At 40.6% G+C, this 18,992-nt stretch overlaps 1 long non-coding RNA gene across 2 annotated transcripts; it reads right to left on the reverse strand.

The window, feature by feature from the left end:
- Window positions 1–2,450: 2,450 nt before the first annotated feature.
- On the reverse strand, window positions 2,451–11,888 carry LOC138183359 (uncharacterized). Of its 2 annotated transcripts, none has more exons than XR_011174042.1 (3): window positions 8,734–11,888; window positions 4,079–8,535; window positions 2,451–3,482 (listed from the first exon to the last, which is right to left on the reverse strand). It is a non-coding gene; the product is annotated as an uncharacterized LOC138183359 (long non-coding RNA). The 2 variants fall into 2 exon arrangements; XR_011174043.1 differs by having other exon boundaries at window positions 2,451–2,930; window positions 3,008–3,482; window positions 4,079–11,888.
- Between the last annotated feature and the right edge of the window lie 7,104 nt (window positions 11,889–18,992).

Here is an 18,992-nt window from a genome sequence, read left to right on the forward strand (position 1 = left end):
GATAGTGCGAACATCGTGTGAAATTCGATTCTCTTCAGGAGAAGTTCGAAGAAACCGACGACGAGGAAGGATGGGTAAGTTTGGTCGACGATGATCTCTTCATGGGTGCATCGACCTTTTACGATCCTAGCAGGAAAATACGGCCGTGAATCGTCGAATTGTGTCGTTGAAAGTTAGCTTTTTGCTTGAATCCTTTCTCGCAGATACTGCAGATGTACTGAGGCGGTTTACCGCATTCGTCGTGGAGATGACGTTTTAGGCTGCTTTTGTTCTTATACAATCTACCGCACTTGTGGCAAGAAAACGGTTTCGGCAAGAAATCTTGACTCCGCAGTGACGGATACCTGTTCCTTGAGCAACTACCTGTAATTTAGAGGTCAAAAGAGATTCGATTATTCGAACTAATCTCGTTTGAGCTAAATTAAAAACGCGTTCCTTCAAAATTCTCTTTCGTTCTTTTCATCTCACTTTTCGCTAAATCAACGACGCGCGTCTCGATATATATGCATACATAGAAACGAGTTTACGTGTGTGTTTTCAAACGAATGATTACAATACTCCAGCATCGAAAAAATGATCGATACGTTTCGAATATTAAAAATGTGCTAGTGCGCCCCAACTGAACTAACGAAACTGAAATGTGAAGGTTGATCTTGATCTTTGGTAGTTGCGTATCTTCGGATGATGATCGGATGTGAAATGAGTTATCAGCTATGTGTGCTTGTTCCATTATTTCGGAAGCTTTATTATCCAGAACGTTAAACAGACTCGCGAATAAAATAAAAATTTATCAATTCTGGAAATTAAACGGAAAAGGTGGAATTTCATCTTCCTCGTTCTCGAAGAACAGAAATATACGTTTCATTTGACTTTGTGCGACTTCCATTCGAAGTCTTTCTCTTGCAGATATAATAGATACACAATTTTCCTGCACTCATCACGTATGTGACGGTGCAACGTCGTGGCATCGTCTCGAGCGCAAGATCTTCCGCAGAAGTAGCCAACATGGTCTTCTTTTTGGAGATTACGCTCTTTCAGTCATTGTCAGTCTCTCCTCCACTTTGCGTTCTGTAATAGAAAGAAAAAAAAGTAAAGTTGTTCCATAACATGATCAATCGCTTCCCACCGCCATGTATCTGATTGATCCGATAAAAATGGTAATAGTGGGATAACTACAGATAATAGAAATCTGCTTCCAAAGTTGATGCAGAAACTATCAAGAAAATGTCTTCTTCAGAAGAGTATATACTCTTGTCGCGATAACGTCGATTCGTTGAATAATTATGTCGCAACGGGTATCGTTCTGTTTGCAGGAAACTCGAAACGGTTGCAATAATTCTTAAAGAGAGAATGGCAATCTTATCTGAGATTTTTTACGAGGGAGCTTCGCAACGAAAATTATCCTATCGTTTCTAGAATCGATTAAATAAAGAACAAATAAAGAATTTCGATGGAAAGGTCAAAATTCAACGAAACATTTACAAAATTATTTCTATGAATTTGTTCAAACGACAATCTTTTCCTGGGCTATGTCGTAGAAAAAAATTCGGATTGCGATCATAAAATGAAAGACTCTCTTATCCCTGTGAAAATCTCAGACAAATGAGCAACACGAGCAAACTCGAGTCAACGTTGTTGCGAAAATATTTCATCATTTTTACTCCATTATCGTGAAATCTATTTTGCGATACGCCGACGAGTTCCATATTTATTCGATTAAATGAGATATGTCTGTTGTACAAGCGTATCAAACGACAAATTTTACTTGAGTTCTATTTCGCGTTCGGACTGTGCAGGAGAACAACGTATGATCCGTGCGTACGATCTAACCTGAAAAAAAAAAAATTGGTAGAAATTAGAAGCATTGTTATGTGACTGCCCGCCAGATTATCCTTTCTAATTTTATCCAGTCTTTGTAAAGTTGGAAAGTGATAAAATTTTATTTCACAATATTACATAAAACATAAAAATATTGAACTCCTCTATTGGAAGACTAACATAGCGGCTCCGTTCAAAGGAGTCACTTGGTGAATGGAAGTCAAATGTTTAATCAAATGATGTTTGTGCATGAATCGGTATCCGCAAATTTCACAAGTAAACTGCGGCAATTTCCCGCACTCCACGCGCTTGTGTTTAAACAGAGACTCCTTCCACTTGTACGATTTGCCACAAGCCTCGCAGAAAAATCTCGTTTCGTTACATTGGTTTGCGATTTCTGTTCCTTGACGCGGTCCCGATCGTTGGCGTCGATGACTTCGTCGTTGCCACATCGATTCTGCAAAACCATGCAAACGGTAATAGAAGCGTTAATCGAATTAAAATATAATTCAATCACGGAAATGATTGCGAACATGGATCTGACAAATGAGAGTATCTTTAAGGAATGTTATACATATAGATTATTTGTTCGAAACGCTGTCTTTTCTGATTTTTCAATGTCATTCCAAGGATTGGTGCCGACCACTTCAAATGAATCGAACGCAAAAGTGCCGCGGAAAGTTCCGTGGAGAATGTCTGATTTATTTCGTGAAATAAATAAACGAGGATGCTTTTCGTTGGATAAATTACAAAAATAACAGATCCTAGATTTCCGACTGACGAAACCGAGATTAAGTAAGATGGACGCGAAATCCTAGTAACAGGGGATTAACAATTCGAAAAGTCCGAGTTTCTCAAATCTTTGCGACGGCAGCTTCTCAAGTGCTGCGTCACGTGATGTCTGTGTTTAAACATTTTCTTGCACTGCGGACACGGTACGTTCGGCATTTTTCCACACTCGTACCGTAGATGTCGATCGAGCGAACTCTTTTGACTGTACACCTTGCCGCAAGTACATACGTGCTTCTTCGCGCTTATGGAAATCGAGGGCAGCTCTGGAAAGTTGTCGAACGCAGGCTCCACACCTTTTACGCGAAACAAGCCCATGTCATCTGAAATCAGAAATATCGCCTTCCGTTAGTCACTTTCGTATCTCGTACGTATTTACGGTTCAACGCTTGTTTCTCACGAGCTCGGTCGAAACACACTGTGTCTTCTTTCTTCTTTTTCAAGACCTTGGATATACATATATATATATACACGCGGATGTCGGATCTCCTGCTTTCATTTGCATTATCTTTTAACAATTTTTCGATAAATTAATCGTAATTGAACGGATAGAAAACATTCGTATCATAGTCTTGTATGTTTATTAAAACTACAGAGAAACAGCGACGAGTTGCAAGCTGGCGCGCAAAGTTACAAAAAATATAGTAAATAGTTTTGTACAGTCAACGAAGTCTCATATGGAATAAGAAATAGATAACGACGTTCTCTTTATTGCGTACAATTTGGTGTCTTGACGTGACGTAACCACAAATGAAGTTTATTACTTTTAAAGGTGCACTTTTCACACCGATATTCCTCTCCGCATTCGCTACGTTGATGACACATCATCGAGAACTGGTACTTGAAACGCCTCCCGCAATCACAGATTAGTCGACCTGAAAAAAAAAAGCGGAACCATGTCACTAGAGGGAGATAAATAGATTTGAAAATTGCACAGCATATCTGTATTGTTTTTCATTTCCATTTCCATTTTCATTTCCGTTTCCATTCCCATTTTCATTTAGTAGTTAGCTTGAACAAAAAATGAAAAACGTTAATTGGTTTGAGCGGTCGCAAAGAGATAAGACAACGAGATGTTTAGTTTGCCAACGATTACGTAGACGGAAACAGTACGACAATGTACGAGAGTCTAATTGCAAGAGACAAATCGTTACTGAATAATTAAATTCTTTATTGTTCGTCGAGTATCCTCGCTAACACAATGGTTATCAGTGATACACTCACAATGGTAATTATATTTTTAAATTCGCACAAAATCATAAATCATAAAGAATATATCGTATATATGTAACATTTGTATACGCAACATACGATGTTTATTGAAGTCGCCTGAGCGTCGTCATATTATTACGTGTGTATACTTCACACATGTTACGTGAATGAATAATGTTTTCTCCTCTTACTTGTCGCTATCATCCTCAGCAATTCTGAAAGCTCTCCACAAACAGAGAAAAATGTATCGAACGCTTACGTGCTAATTATTATCGTCATCGATCTTCTTAAAAGCAAGAGGTATTCTTTCATTCGGGCTTCGCGTTTAAGCTTTCTATTATCCGTTTCTCGCTGTTCCTCGTTTGTCTCTCGCTTGTCTCTCGGAAAAATCATCGATATTTATTTTACATATTATAACATACGCGCATTACACGTATAACCATAACTTTTTATTTAGACTTTAAACGAATCCTTCTACATGGGTATTGGTTGCGTGTACAGACATGCCCCATATTCTGTATGTGTATCGGATAGTTTGCACACGCGCACGTTAATCACGTTATCATACATATAAAGTACGTAGTTTGAAAATAATTTGATAGGCATTTCGCGTACAATCACCCGCCGGCATAAATGGCAATTCGAATATCGCGTAAATAGCCTCGTTTATATTGGCACAAATGTTGTAACGTCAACAAGGGAAAGGGATGTTTATCAAATTTATCCGATGAGGACAATTACCGTTTACCTAACGACTCGACGAATATATTTGATGAAACCTCTTCCCTCGCACCGTATTATTCATTTCTTTCGACTCTTCTTTGTACGCCACTCCATCTTTCAAAGAAAAAATCAGAAACGATACCTGATTTACACTATTTGCACTATAAATTGCTTCGCATTTAAACGCGCCGCGTATCTAAATCTATGTTTTACCATGTTAAACGCTTGTAATAAACGTATACCTCTCACTTCCTACGATGTTTATAATCAGTCTTTGCGCTTCTATTACGCTTTTATTCGTATTTATATGCGTGCAAAGATTCCAATGCAAACGGAAGATAGCAAATCATAGTTTTCTAAATCACGTTAGTCATAGACCTCGCTTTAGTCCACCTAATGATACAGGTTTTCCTACATTTCGCTCTGATCAATCTTGGAAGACGCGCGTTCTATTTCTCTCGAATCGCTGATAAAGTCGTCAACGAGACGTCAACGCGAATTTCTTGTTCGAAACTTCTTCTCATTTGTGTATCATCGAACAACGTTAGCTGTCATTGGGAACGAAGGAATGAAACGCCTAACGATCGGAGTCATTAAAGCAATCTTATACTTTGGCTTAAGTATATAAAACGAAAATAGCACGAGTTTCTGCGAATTCGCAAAGACTAGGACTCGGATTCTGTGATTCTTTCCCTTCGAATAGAAAAATGGATATGAAACACGACATCGATAACAATAACGTTCGTATTTTGAGGCACATGAAGTTGGGCTCGAACGCGACACGCGGGAGCCTTTTTAAAAAATTACTTTGAATTCTTTATCGCAAAGAAGCTCGTACGAAGAAACGGAAGAGGCTGAGCTCGGCACGAATGTGCTTCGAAGCGTTCAAGATGGTTGAGAACAAGAACGAGAACAAGAACGAGAACAAGAACGAGAACAAGAACGAGAACAAGAACGAGAACAAGAACGAGAACAAGAACGAGAACGAGCGCGTGGAAGCTGAGAGGTTCGCACAGGTTGTCTCGGAAATCTCGTCGAGCTTTTTCATCGAACGATCGAATAGAAGGAAAGTTCGTGAAACGACATCCGTAAATCAGTTTCGTATCGGACAAAAGATGGATAAATCGAGCGAAGGAATAGCGGAGAAACATGACGACGACTACGTAAAAGAGAGACCCAGAAATAGATCGTCGTCGATGATTTATATCTAGCTTCTATGTTAGCTGTAATCGAACAATTTGTCAAATTCAAGATAGACGTTTCCTAATAGATAGGATCAGGCAAAAAGCTGGAGAATCTCGCCGCGCTACTTCGAACAGGGCAAAGCGCAGAGCAGGAACAAGATACGACGGGTAGAGAAGAGGAAATAGAGAAAGTGAAAAGTTTGGCAAAACTTTATGTCAATAGGTACATACAACAAGATAAATACGAGATTCAACGTCTCTATAGAACATCATCCATACGCTTCTTCGCTGAGTTGCGATTGACCGGTAAACGAATCGTCATCGAATTTCGATTTGACTAGAATCTTACTTGAAATAATTCTTTGTCGAATCTTTGGTCCTTGATCGAGAATTCTCGTCAACGTAAGGTAATAAAAAAAAAAAAGAAAAAAAAAGGAAAGAAAGAACGCGGTTAAATTTATTCAGAAAATAATCTTCTCGTTAGGTTATACCAGCTACTTGAAATCGACGATAGATCAGCTGTGTCAAAACTGTCGGACGATCACGAACCGTTCCTTTCATGCATTGATCGTGCATCCACGTAATCTTTAATATTATCACAGAGCGCAATGAAAAGTCGAACTCGATGGATCCGTTATTCCGGCCAAGTCGCATGGAAAGACACGTTTCTTTTTTCCATCGTACTACGTACGACTTACGTCCTCACCATAAAGTTACTATTCAATATGTATAATATATGTATATGTATATGTATATATGTATAATATATTATGTATATAATAATATTTTTTTGATTTAAATAGATTCTCTATCTTGGATATTATTCTACGTTAGGTAACGGCCTGCTTAGGCCCGATTTCAAACTAGATGATACTAACTCAAACAAAAGAAATCAACGCAAGTTATCGAACGAATTGAGCAGATTCGTTCGATCGCTTCGCTGATTCTCAAACTACTTACAATCTCCGATTCAATCGACAAAAATAATATAACTTCGATCTTATGCGACAACAACGAACGTTGTAAAGCTTGCTCTACATCACCCTTTTGTCGCGTTAAACGAGTAAAAGGGCAACGACGCTATGCGAAGTCACGCTTTCCATTTCACATTGAATCGTCGGTAGTGTGGAAGAATAATCGTTCTTCCCTTAAGGCTCTTAAGGGCACGATTATTTCGTCTCTGTCCCCTCATCGTCAAGTTCGGTGAGCCTACATACACCGTTTGTTTTTGACTAGAATTTCCGAACGTTACTTCAACTAGACTACGCTAAAGAACTAGAATACTACAATACTAGCGGGATATTACTAGCGTCGGAGACATTTCGTTGCATCGAGAATTTCAATCCTTCCGACTAATTGCAAGAATCGAGATGTAACTCGGGAAATCGGTAACGACCGATGAACTCAGTTTCCAACTATGATCATCGAACAAACCCTATCTGTGTATTTCGATTCGACCAATGGACGACGGAATCCTTGTCGCGAAATATCCACTTCTATATCCGCGATAGCTCGTGTAAAAACTCTTGCTTTCCTTATAATTAGTACAAAAATAATTGGGCGATTTAGCAATTTATCGAAGGCTCGAAAAGATTCCGGAAAAGCTTCTTTTTCTCTCGATACTCGTTCGAACTTAATCTCCAACGTCTGACAAAACCACGAAACGAATCACGCGTTTCTTTCCAAATTTTTCTGACATTCTTCTCGAGCCTTCCAAAATATTCAACAATGTTCTTTACGGCTTTTTTCTGTTTTTTTTTTTTTTCTTTTTTTTTCGTCATTTTATATATCGTTAAACGGGATCCAACAACGACTTCATGCCACGATAAAGACGGATCGTTAATTTCTCTATTTAAAACCGTCTTCTCGCTCTAATATGCTCTACCCGATCTACCGAATACGAAGCAAAAACAAAAGAAATTCTTCCGATTTATATGACGGAAATGTATTGTCATTATTGTGTATTACGGCTGTTTCCTGTTGCGTGAATAAGGAACACATGCTTATTACCATTCGGATAGTACACCAAAGACAACAGTAGTTGCATCGAAACAGGACGTAGTAGTAAAACTACGTCGATGCAAGGGAACGATAAAGAAAAGATTAGAAACGATAGGACACAATACGAGTATCGTACGTATAGAAAGAAAAAGCATGGACGACTAATTGTTGAAACCGTTCTAAGCGCGTATTTTCCAAAGTATATCTAAAAATAGAGAGAAAAAAAAAAAATACACGACAAGATTGTGGCCGGTGAAGAGAGAAAGAACAGAGCGGTGAAAAATAAAAATATCAAAGATCTAAGATGACAGATAGCCCGAAGATTTTTCGAATTCGAGGTTCCCTCGAGAACCGAAACTCCTCGTTCGCCCTCGCGGATTAGCTTTAGGATTAGATCCGGAGGTTGTAGGAATTTTCCTTCAGGCCCTTTGATTAACGGCTGTGCCGGCAGATTGGGAGGCCACGTGGCGGTGGTTGATATGCGCCTTCAAATTCCTCTCATACTTGGAACTAAACGCGCAATGGGGGCAATTAAAGGAAGGCGCCATGCCACATTCGTAGAGTAAGTGCCTCTTGAGTATGTAAGCATTTTTGTAGCTCTTGCCACAACGTGAACAATTATGTCGACGATCGATCCCGGACACGGAGACTGTACCGATCGGCCGGTTGTTGTTTCTCCCAGGATGACGAGAGGGGCAATGAAGCCTTGCGCGTCGTTGAGGCGTCAACGGGGCCGGTACCTCGTTCGCGGAGGATCGCGAAACGCGCCTCGTCCCCTCAGAACTCCAACCAAGACTCGCGAAGAAACCTGAAATCAATCGAAACAAACGTTTCGAACGGTCCATTAGTGGCTGCCCTATCGTATAGACTGTCGTCGGTATGTTCGTTGCACGATTGCTGTTTACAACGGCGAGGGCCATGCGATAAAAAGAAAAACATTCAAGTTTTCAAGCTTAGCAACAACGAGCATGTCAAGGGGAACAGGATCAACGGGGGGAATGATTACGTTCTCGTAGATGTTCTTCTTGCACGGGCTACTCTCTATATACGCATCCTGGTCTTCGATGATACGATACGCTTCCAGGACGAATTGCCCAGTGTTTCCCGGCAAAGGAAAAAAGGAACAGGACTTTCAGCCGTCTCCGACGAAGCTACTCTTCTTTCGTACCTCGAGCATTTCTCTTGTGCTTACTCCGCATTCGCTTCATCCTTTTTGCCCATACCTTGTCCGTGTTTCCGTTCATGTACCGCACATGTTTCGTATACGGATCGTCTATGTTTCCATGTGACCTCTGGTACTCGCTCCAATCCAACTACTGTCCTGAAACACTCAAGCAACGTATCGATTAATAAACACGTGTATGTATATACGGGTTCGTTGGTTTTCGCTGATGTTGACGCTTTCGAGAAACAAGCGACAAGTTGTAGCTTGTCCTTGGGATAATCGTAGTTTCTCGTATGATTTCTTTGACGGTGGTTCCTTCTTCTCGGAAGATCATCTCCTAGGTGGATGGAACAACCGGCCCGGTCACCTGTGGAAAACGAAAGCAATCAGTATGAGGAAATTACGCGTTTCTCGCCATGTTCTGCTCTTCCTGAGTACGTCGAACAGCACATCACCACGATATCGAAATCGTTGCCGCCAAACCAACCCACGAACACGTACGTCATACGTCGTGGTAGCGACAAAATGAGCGAAACATGGAACTCGAAGCATTTGCCTTTCTAGACTTTATTTTGCTCTAAATCGAATACAAGGCTCTCTACAAATTGACAAAAAAAAAAAAAAAAGGAGGGAAACAAGCATTTTGGAATGTTCGACAAATCGAAACGATACGTGTACAAAAAAGAACAAAATGAAAAAAAAGCACAGTGTGTAGAAAATAGGAAATGAACGATCGGCCAGTGAATGGAGTCACGCGATTCGACACAGGCGACGACATAGAGATACGTATCATATACGTATACATCGTTGGAATCTTGTGGCAAACGGAAGGGCAACGAAGAAGAGTCACGATTTTCCGATCCACCGACCGATTGTTCTATAAATTTCACAAGCAAGCGATTTTTTTCGCATAGTAAAACGAAGCGGGTAAACGGCGATGCGTTACCGGCTTCCGCTTTGTCGTGGCTACGTTGCGACATCCGTTTCCGCTTTTCACGACCGATTTCAATCTCGGTGCAGCGCACGTTCGATTGTTCGTGTGCCGTACACCGCAGGTGTACGTGCGTTTACATGCATGCGGATTTGTCGCGAGAGAACAAGCAAAAAAATTATCTAGAAAGAATATTCGTTATCATCATAGCGTAATCGTTAATAATTATTGCTCTCTAAATAATATTAATATAAAATGGAGACAAAAATGTGTAATAATAAATCATCGTTCGTTGGCAAATACATGGCGACAAAGAAATTACGATTACAAATATGTTTTGCGTTCGAGGCGCTGAGCGGAAGTTATAGTTGCGTTATTTATTTTTACGTGCTCTCTGTTCTTTCTCTTGCATACACGCTCATACATACACTCGTACGTGAATTTGCTCTCTCGCTCTCATTTCCTCCCTGTGCTATGTCTCTCTGATATTAACGGTTGCTTTCGCTCGCACGCTCATTTTCTCTCTCTCTCTCTCTCTCTCTTTCTCTCTCATTCTCTCTCTCTCTCTCTCTCTCTGTCATTAACCATACAGTCCGGTAGCGGTGCTTGTACTAATTATAAGAATATCGTAGTTGATGTCGAGCGCGAGATTCCCTTGGTGCGGCGCAATGAATTTCATTCGCGGCACTGTATAATACTTTTGTCATAGTTTGGAGAATTGTTTCGATTCGATGTACGTTCATGTCAAAGAGAAACGGTACAGAACCAAGGGATGTCTCGATCTCGATATTTTCCACGCGGCCTCGCTCCACGTGCGGTAAATTCGCTATTATTTATTACAAATAATTGTACTGTGTAATTAAACGCGAACGAACGAAAGAAATGTAAAGGAACGCGAGTACAGCCGTTACTAAAACGCTATACTCGTTACTAAAACAAAAACAAATATATAGTGATAAAAAGGAAAAACAAAAGAACAAGGAGAAACGTATAAGAATAAATAGAAACCGAAGTAAAATAAAGACATGGGAATCACATTGCGGTTGTTAGGAATCGAGGAAAAAAGGAACAAATGTGTAACGCGTAAAGGATGGTAGTCACTATGTATGTATATGGATCGACAACGAAGATGAGTACGTCTTAGCGGATACATTGGCAGTATAAAGGCGAGTGATCGAGATTAAATTCTGTTTCCTTCGGCGTAAATAAATAATTTCTAAAAAAATATCACTGGTCTCAAAAGGGTCGGCGAGTGTCACTCGTAAATGGTACATTAACTCGCTGTATTTTTCGACAGATTCGTCCTTCTAACTTTATTTGCGTCGCGTTTCGCAACAAAAGCATTTCTCTCAAAAGGAAGTCAATGCTTCTCTACCGACCTTATTAATATACCGACCTTTAAATATACCTTTTTTTAGAGATACTATCTTTTCTAAAGATACTATCTTTTTTTAAAACAACAAGTTAGGGGATGAATCCATCGAAATTACGCGTCAACTGGTTTCTCTGTGCGTGACACCCGGCCGATAATACCGTAGAAATTCGTTCACAGCTGGATGCGCCCAGCGCCTCTTGATTTCTTTTCTTTTTTTTTTCCTCCTTCTTCTATCCTAAAATCTAAGTGTTACATGAAGGCACTTAACACAAGGCTCTCTCGGTTCAAAAGCTATACACACTTCCCTCGGTATTATCATGTCTCGTGACGCTTTTCGTTCGCTTCGCTCTCGTTACGCCATTCTTGCTTTCATTATCGCTCCTTCCATTCTTTCTTTTCCTTTCCTGTTCTTTTCTTTTACACAGTCCTCGAACGTACGTTGCGCAAACATACCAAGAAAACGTGTCGACTAATTCCGCTAAATCGATTAGCGCGCAATCACTCACATCGTTTCTATTCTCACATTTTTCTTTTTTTTTTTTTTTTCTCATCAATAATCACAAGACCGTGGTCCGCCAAGAAATAATCGTGGCGATTTGCGGAGAAACTTGACAAACGTAACGTGTCTTTTGAAAGATAGGTGTAACGCGAACGAGTATATCGCAGTGCCTGACTGCTGTTCATAAACTTTTGCTTTAAACACTTCGTTTCATCCCCTCTTATCTCGCGTTCGCGTTCCACCCCGCTATCTATAATGTAATACATTCACACGTGTAACTGTCTTTCGAGTGGAGAGCCGAATTAAATATTTTCAAGCATTCGATTAGACTCGAAGAACACTGGGTAATTAACGATAAAAGTACGAGTCGTCGCGTTGCGAGCAAATTTTTAAACATAAGATAAATATAAAATTTTCTTTTAGACAAGAAGCTCGCGAAACGAATATGCGAGCGATTTTCTGTTATACAGAACACGTAGTCTCGTAATTCGTTTCGTTTGTCTCTTTTCAAACCCGTGTTCTGAGCTGACGCAAGTTTTCGACGTTGCCTGTCCATAAGTATCTTTTATATAATTCTCTTTTCTATCTTCTTAAGATCTAAACGCGTTTCATTTTTGAACGCGATGCGCCAAATAGATGTTTCAACTGTTTCTCGCGGGTTCACAGGCCTTCCCTTTTTACCTATCTTTCCCTGAAATTTTTCATCGCGGAAAATTAACAATTATTTTCTCTCCTCTTTCCTACCATGCACGTCTGTACGATAGAACGCCATACGTTTGTCTCGCTAATACCTTTCGTCTCTCTACTCTCTTTCTCTCTCTCTCTCTCTCCTTCTCTTTCATTGGCATTGTTTCATGTCCGTGTACATCGCATTCGTACGCGTCACGCGTAACAAGAGCAACCGATTCGTCGGAGCTAGTACGGCTGAAGAATGTTCACGAATTTAGACAGATATTTCGCCCAAATGGAAACGAATAATAAAGTTTTCGATGGGGCGTCGCCAGATTGAAAAGGCAATTTTTCGGCTCTTATTTTCTTTTCTACAAACTTTCTCTCTAACCACTAAATTTCTCTTTAAAAAGCGAATGCTTTGCAATCGAATCTTATCTCTGAAATTCTGTTGTCCGAGGTATAATAATAGAAATACAATAAGTTATACAAAAAATAAAGCACTATACTTCCTAAATTTCTGGATAGTATGGTTGGTCGCGCTCTTCCTAAATTGCCTTATCCCATATACCTAACTGTATGAATTTTTTCGATCTATGTTTGCCGAAACTGTTCTTCCTCTTACGATTAGTTTATTTTCTCGCAATAAGTGCCGCGAAAAAAAGAAAAGTTTCTGCCCTCGAAACATCATACGAATACCAATTACGCCTAATATATAATAAAAACTATATAACATAAATATTTTCCTTCACTTTTCTTTGTCTTATTTATTTATTCACCGAGTTATCTTTAATAATATAAATGTCGCTTTGCGTCAAAGCGTTAAGCAATTTCTTAACAGAATTCCTATCGGCAAACAAAATCTTGGTAAATTTTGCAACATCGATCGTACGGAATTTCCGTGAAATTTTCGATAATAGATGCGATCCATCGCGAGCTAAATACATATAATCAAAACTCTGTGGAAGAGGCGAACGACAATTACCAATGGTAATTCGAACCATTAAAAACATTCTCTTGTTTTAAATGCATTTTAATGCCAAACTATAACATAAAAATATCAAAATATTTTTTTCTTTTAAGCTGGACGTTATTAAATCCCATTCATTCGATACCATATAAAAATACTTCCAATTTCAACAGTTACTAATAAATGGAGCCCATATTTTTTAAACGATCGTAAGTACGTCTTTTCGTACGGTACGGTCCAAGTACGGTTTTTCTACTTTTCTACGCCTTTCGAAACTTTAACGATTTCAAACTCTCTGGTGGTAAAAGGACCAAATAAAAATTGTTAAAAATTATCGACGTCGCGTTTCATTTCACCGTCCCTTGTATAAATACTATCTCGATATCTCAAATGTCGAAAATCATCGACTTTTACAATAGGATCATATTTTTCAATTGCTTTTGGTTAGAGTGTTCCCAATCCCAAACCGACACCCAAAATAAAGAAAATTCAAGGTATTCCACCTTTGCTTACCTGCGTAATGAAAACTTAATTATAAAAAACAAAAAAGAAAAAATAAGTAAACAATTATAATAAACCCAATTATAATGCGTAAGACACGAGTTAGATAGACCTGATTAAAAGCAGTAATAATTAGCACGAAGGATAACTTGTAAAGAAGCTAATCATTTACTACGACGACTCCCTTGTGTATCCATATGATGTGTTCGTGTATATGTGCGTGTATCTCTCTTTCTCTCTTTCTTCCCTGTGTGACGATGCGTATGTAAGTGTATGTGTATGTATTGTTTACGTACATGAGCACACACAATGCTTCTATTTATTTCAAAAATTTTATCCCCTCTTTTCTATCTACCCTTCCTTTCCCACTTTTTAATCGCGATATCTTTATATTACTATATATACGTTTTTTTCAGCTTTTTTTTAAATGCTTTGAAACTGACGGCGATCCCGAATTACATGGTTCTCGCGACATTCATTGTTCTTAGGATTGCAAACGTTTGACTTTTGCCCTCTCCATCGTCTTTTCCCATATTATTTTGCTTTTTCGTCAATCACGATCGACGCTCGCAATAGTTGAGCAAAACGATTCCAGGAAATTTCAGCCGTGGAAAATGCCATGCTAATAAACCATTTAATATTTACGTTTCCTTCTTGACAATAGCTTGAAAGGCACATGTAAATGAACGGATTTACGTATGCTGTTATCCCAATCATCCCGCTGTCGTTTTTCAGCTTGATCGATCGATTAACTTACGGAAAGTGTTCAGCAAGAGCTTTCGATACGCGCGTTTCACCATCGAGCGAAAAACGAGAAAAGTCGAGTGCAAAACGTTTCGAAAGAGAAGATGAAACAAATGAAACAGGAGGAAGTCCAAGTATACAGAATCGATAAGAACACACGATAGAGATAATCGAACGCAAGATTCTATGTTTTAGAATCTAGAAAGATTACTAGCGTGGTCATGTTCAAGCTGACATTGGAAACGAGCGAATAAATCGATTATCCGCAAATTTTGTCGCAAAAATGTTATCACGATGATACGAATAAGTACCGGAGAAAAAGGTAGAAAACGTGACGTATACTTGCATATAGACGGATTCGTTTTTAGGCTTTGCAGGGGAAATGGTGAAAAACGGCGCGTATCTTTCGCTCAATATTTTGTTCTATGCCCGTTGCTCTTATTCTTCGCGTCAAACGGTCTCTAGCGTTTGTTTCTTTTCATTTCTCTTTTTTTTCTTCTTCTTTATCGCGATCGTTAGTACCACTTTTATCCAGATCGAAAATCCTCCACGCGATCTTTACCCTTTCACGCAGACGCACACTCACTCTTTCGCTCTTTATTTCCATTCGTCTTGCTCACAGTTTACCAGCTCCCTACCAGAAACTTCGCTCTATTATTTGTTAATATTCGTCCGGCTTGGCCGACCACAGATTCTCGCACGGAGAACGCTAAGGCGTCTCTTCGTTTTTTTTTCTCTTCTTCTGCTTAGATACAAAAAAAAGAAAGTAGTCATTAAATTCTACGATCTACCTAATAGTACTTCTTACATGTCTAATAATCTAGTAATCTCCGTCAATGACGGCGGTCGCGTCGGTTGGCTCGTCGGCATCGAAATTGCCGACCTCTATGATTTCTACCATTTCTCCCGACTACAAATATTCCCGCGAACGTTTGATACCAGCTCCGCTCTCGTTCGTTTCGACCGCCGTCACGCATCAAGGCCTCGCGAGGCAGTAATATTATCGATTAATAATTATTCAGTAACTATGCATCAAGTCGATCCATAAACGTATCTATCGTCTTCTCTTACCGTCTTTTCGTCGTCGTCGCTCCTACTACTTCTACTCAAGCCTACTCTTGTTTCTAATCCTCTTTTCGAATTTTTCTTCGCGACGAAGCGCTCATCTGCTCCCGTTCCTCGAACGTAAGCTCTCTTTCTCTCTCTCTCTCTCTTTCTCTCACATACACACACACACACATACACACACACGCACACACTTTCGAAACAATAGCTGTTTGTTCGCTTAGCATACAGTACACGCATTGACGAACGAGTTGTCGATCGATCAAATAGAATATAGGTTGGCGAAGAGAAATGCTATGACTGGTACGATATCGGAAGAAAAAAAAACGGGTCGAAAATAAGGAATGGCTTAGTTATTGCACTCGTACGGAGGAGAGTCGATCCTGGCCTGCTACGTGTCGCTTGATTCGAAAGCGTATAAGGGATTGGCGCGAACGTCTCTCCGTTTGTGTTTAAACCGCGATCGCTGTTGTCGAGACTCGGGACTATTTTCGACGAGGAATCCGTGCGGCTGTTCTGCATCGAACGGACCTCACGGTACGAGGATCGATTCGTGACACGGGGATGCTGTGCGCGAAAGACCGATCGAAAACTCGTTCGAGGAAACCGCGAAGCGAATACGCTCAACGAGAAAAAAATAGAATTAAATCTACCGCTTCGTTCGCGTCAGACGTTGCGCTTACTTACACTGTATGTAATATGAGTTACGAGTATAGTATAGTATAGTAATATAATAAAGTATAGCATAGTATAGTTTAGTTTAGTTTAGCTTGTCTCATAAATATTGTCTACAGTATGGAAAGTCGGGCAGCCGTGGCGCGCGTATTTGGCGTAGGAATACGGGACTCGATGCCAGGTAATCGCCGAGAACACGGGCACGTTTTCTGGTCCGCCCCACCGTTACCGTGTGTGTGTGTGTGTGGGCCGAGGATAGTCGAACAAACCAACTGCTCGAGGAACATTTGCGACGGTACACTTGTCACGATCAAGCGTTACCCGGGACCGATAACGATAGATGCGAAAAGATACGACCGATCGACGAAGAACGATCGGGAACGTTACTTACGGTTATTCGTCAAGTGGAAGAACTTTGTAGAAAAGATTGGACGATGGGGGGATAGAAGGTGAACGACGGTTGCGTCGCGACGGGCCCGCGCTCGGCAAACGCGATGCGTCGTTCCATCGAACCGGTTAACGTGCTTCTAGGTTTGTCGGCAGTGCATAACAAAATATCGTACGAAGAAACGCGAATGATCTTAACCTCGAGAATCACTTAATTAAAAAGCAATAATATTATACGCGTTATATAATATAAATATATGTATATACTTAAATGCATCGTATAGGAATCTACTAGGTTCGTGTATCTGGCAGTCTGATGATCACAATGCTATAGGAATACCCCGCTGAACTTAAAATATATGTAACCTTGTGTGTACGTGTATCTGTATATAAGTATACAGGCACGCGGGAAGCGCGCTAACGTCTGTGTGTGTGTGTGTGTGTGTGTGTGTGTATGTGTGTCTATGTGCGTATTGCGTACGCGTACGTGATTGTACGCATTATACGCTTTTAAAGTCCCGTGTATGGAAGGAAGCATTAGTGAGAAGCAAAAGACGCGCGATTCGATCGTATAGAAAAGACCGAATCGGTGCTTAATACTGTACCCTCTGTAGTTTACCGCTTCAAAGCGGTAGCGAGGGATGTAATAAAATGGCTGCCTTCGTCGAAAAGGCCGAAAAGATAAACGCGAGTCGGAATGACAGATCCGTGTCTCCTCACATCGTATCGGACAGGTTCTGCTTTGAAGGGTTATCGTGTAAGTGTTTTCGATTCGAGTTCGCTGATGCGACGCTCAATACGTATGTCGGATCGTGTAAACTTAGCGCTTAAAAAAGTTTGGTGTACGTGGCGTGTGTCGAATCTAACTTTGACACGAAGCACGAGAACCAGATCGAAGAACGATCCCGCGATACGATGAAGCAATTATTCAGTGAAATTTGGAAAATGCTTTCCCTCGCGATTTTGGTGTCCCTGGTGAGCCACGCGCGCACGGCTTAGCTCGTTTAAAAATATGGAACCAGTGTGACCAGAATGGTTGCTATTGGAAGAGCTCCGGTTTACCGGGCGGTCCTAATCCGACTCGGGGCGGGCTGTTCTCTACCGGGACGATTCTGCTTAATGATTTTCATTCGACTCGCACCTCCTCTATGTTTGCTCCAAGTCGTTTTGGCTAGCTCCTCTAGAATCCGCCGAACACGTCGTACGAACGTACTTGACGCGTGTCGGGCGATCGATCGTTCGAAAACTCGATCGCTGATCGTGTCGATCGTGTTTTGAAAAAACGCGTCGATCGTGTTTTGAAAAAAACGCGTCGATCGTGTTTTAAGAAAACGCGTGTCGATTCCGGATGGAGGAATACCACGACGCGATATCGACAAACATTTCTTGTCGATTGGAGAAACGTATGTAAGTATGTATGTATGTATGTATGTATGTATGTATGTATGTATGTATGTATGTATGTATGTATGTATGTACGTATGTATGTACGTATGTATGTACGTATGTATGTACGTATATATGTACGTATGTATGTATGTATATCGTAATTGGAGCGAACGCAGTTGTCTCCGAAGACATCGCCCCGAGTGGGAGATTGACGCGGTCTCTCGTTAATGCGCGGTACATCTCGCTACGCGAAAATAATATTATTCAATCGATTAATTAATTAATCAATATACGTAATAATAATTAATAATTAATAATAATAAACCTTAGAAAAACGTTAAAAAAAATAGAATGAAGAATCGAGATAAGGAGGCTAGGCAGTTTGCCGTTTTCGGAGGCTACCGCGGTTGCCCGCGGATAGCTGAACCAGCCGCGTCGTCTTCGCGTCTCACCGCTCTCGATCGGTTTCGATCGCGATCCTTGCTGAATTAGCCTCGTTCCGTTCTTCTCTCTCTCTCTCTCTCTCTCTCTCTCTCTTCCTCTCTCTTTGTCGCCTCTTTCTCTCCACGCGCGCCTCTGTATACGTACGTTCTCGTTGCGATCGTTATTGGAACGTGAACCAAGCGCGAAAGAAGACGGCGATGCGCGTTTTTCCTAACATCGTTCTCAACGTTGCCCGCGATGTGTGCCACTCGACCGAATATATATAGTCGTTTCTGTAGCCTCTTTCGCGCTCGGACGACGACGTCGACGGTTTCCGTGTTCACCACCCTCGTTAGACGAGCTCCTGCTTGTAAATTTTCTCTTTGTGCATTCGTTCCATATGCCGCGCGATGTGCATCTTTTGCTTCGCTCTGTACACACAGTGAGGACACTGGAATTGAGGCTCTTTGCC

This window comes from Bombus flavifrons, chromosome 9, assembly GCF_040668555.2.
Source record: "Bombus flavifrons isolate JBK064 chromosome 9, iyBomFlav1_principal, whole genome shotgun sequence".
Lineage (NCBI taxonomy): Eukaryota > Metazoa > Arthropoda > Insecta > Hymenoptera > Apidae > Bombus > Bombus flavifrons.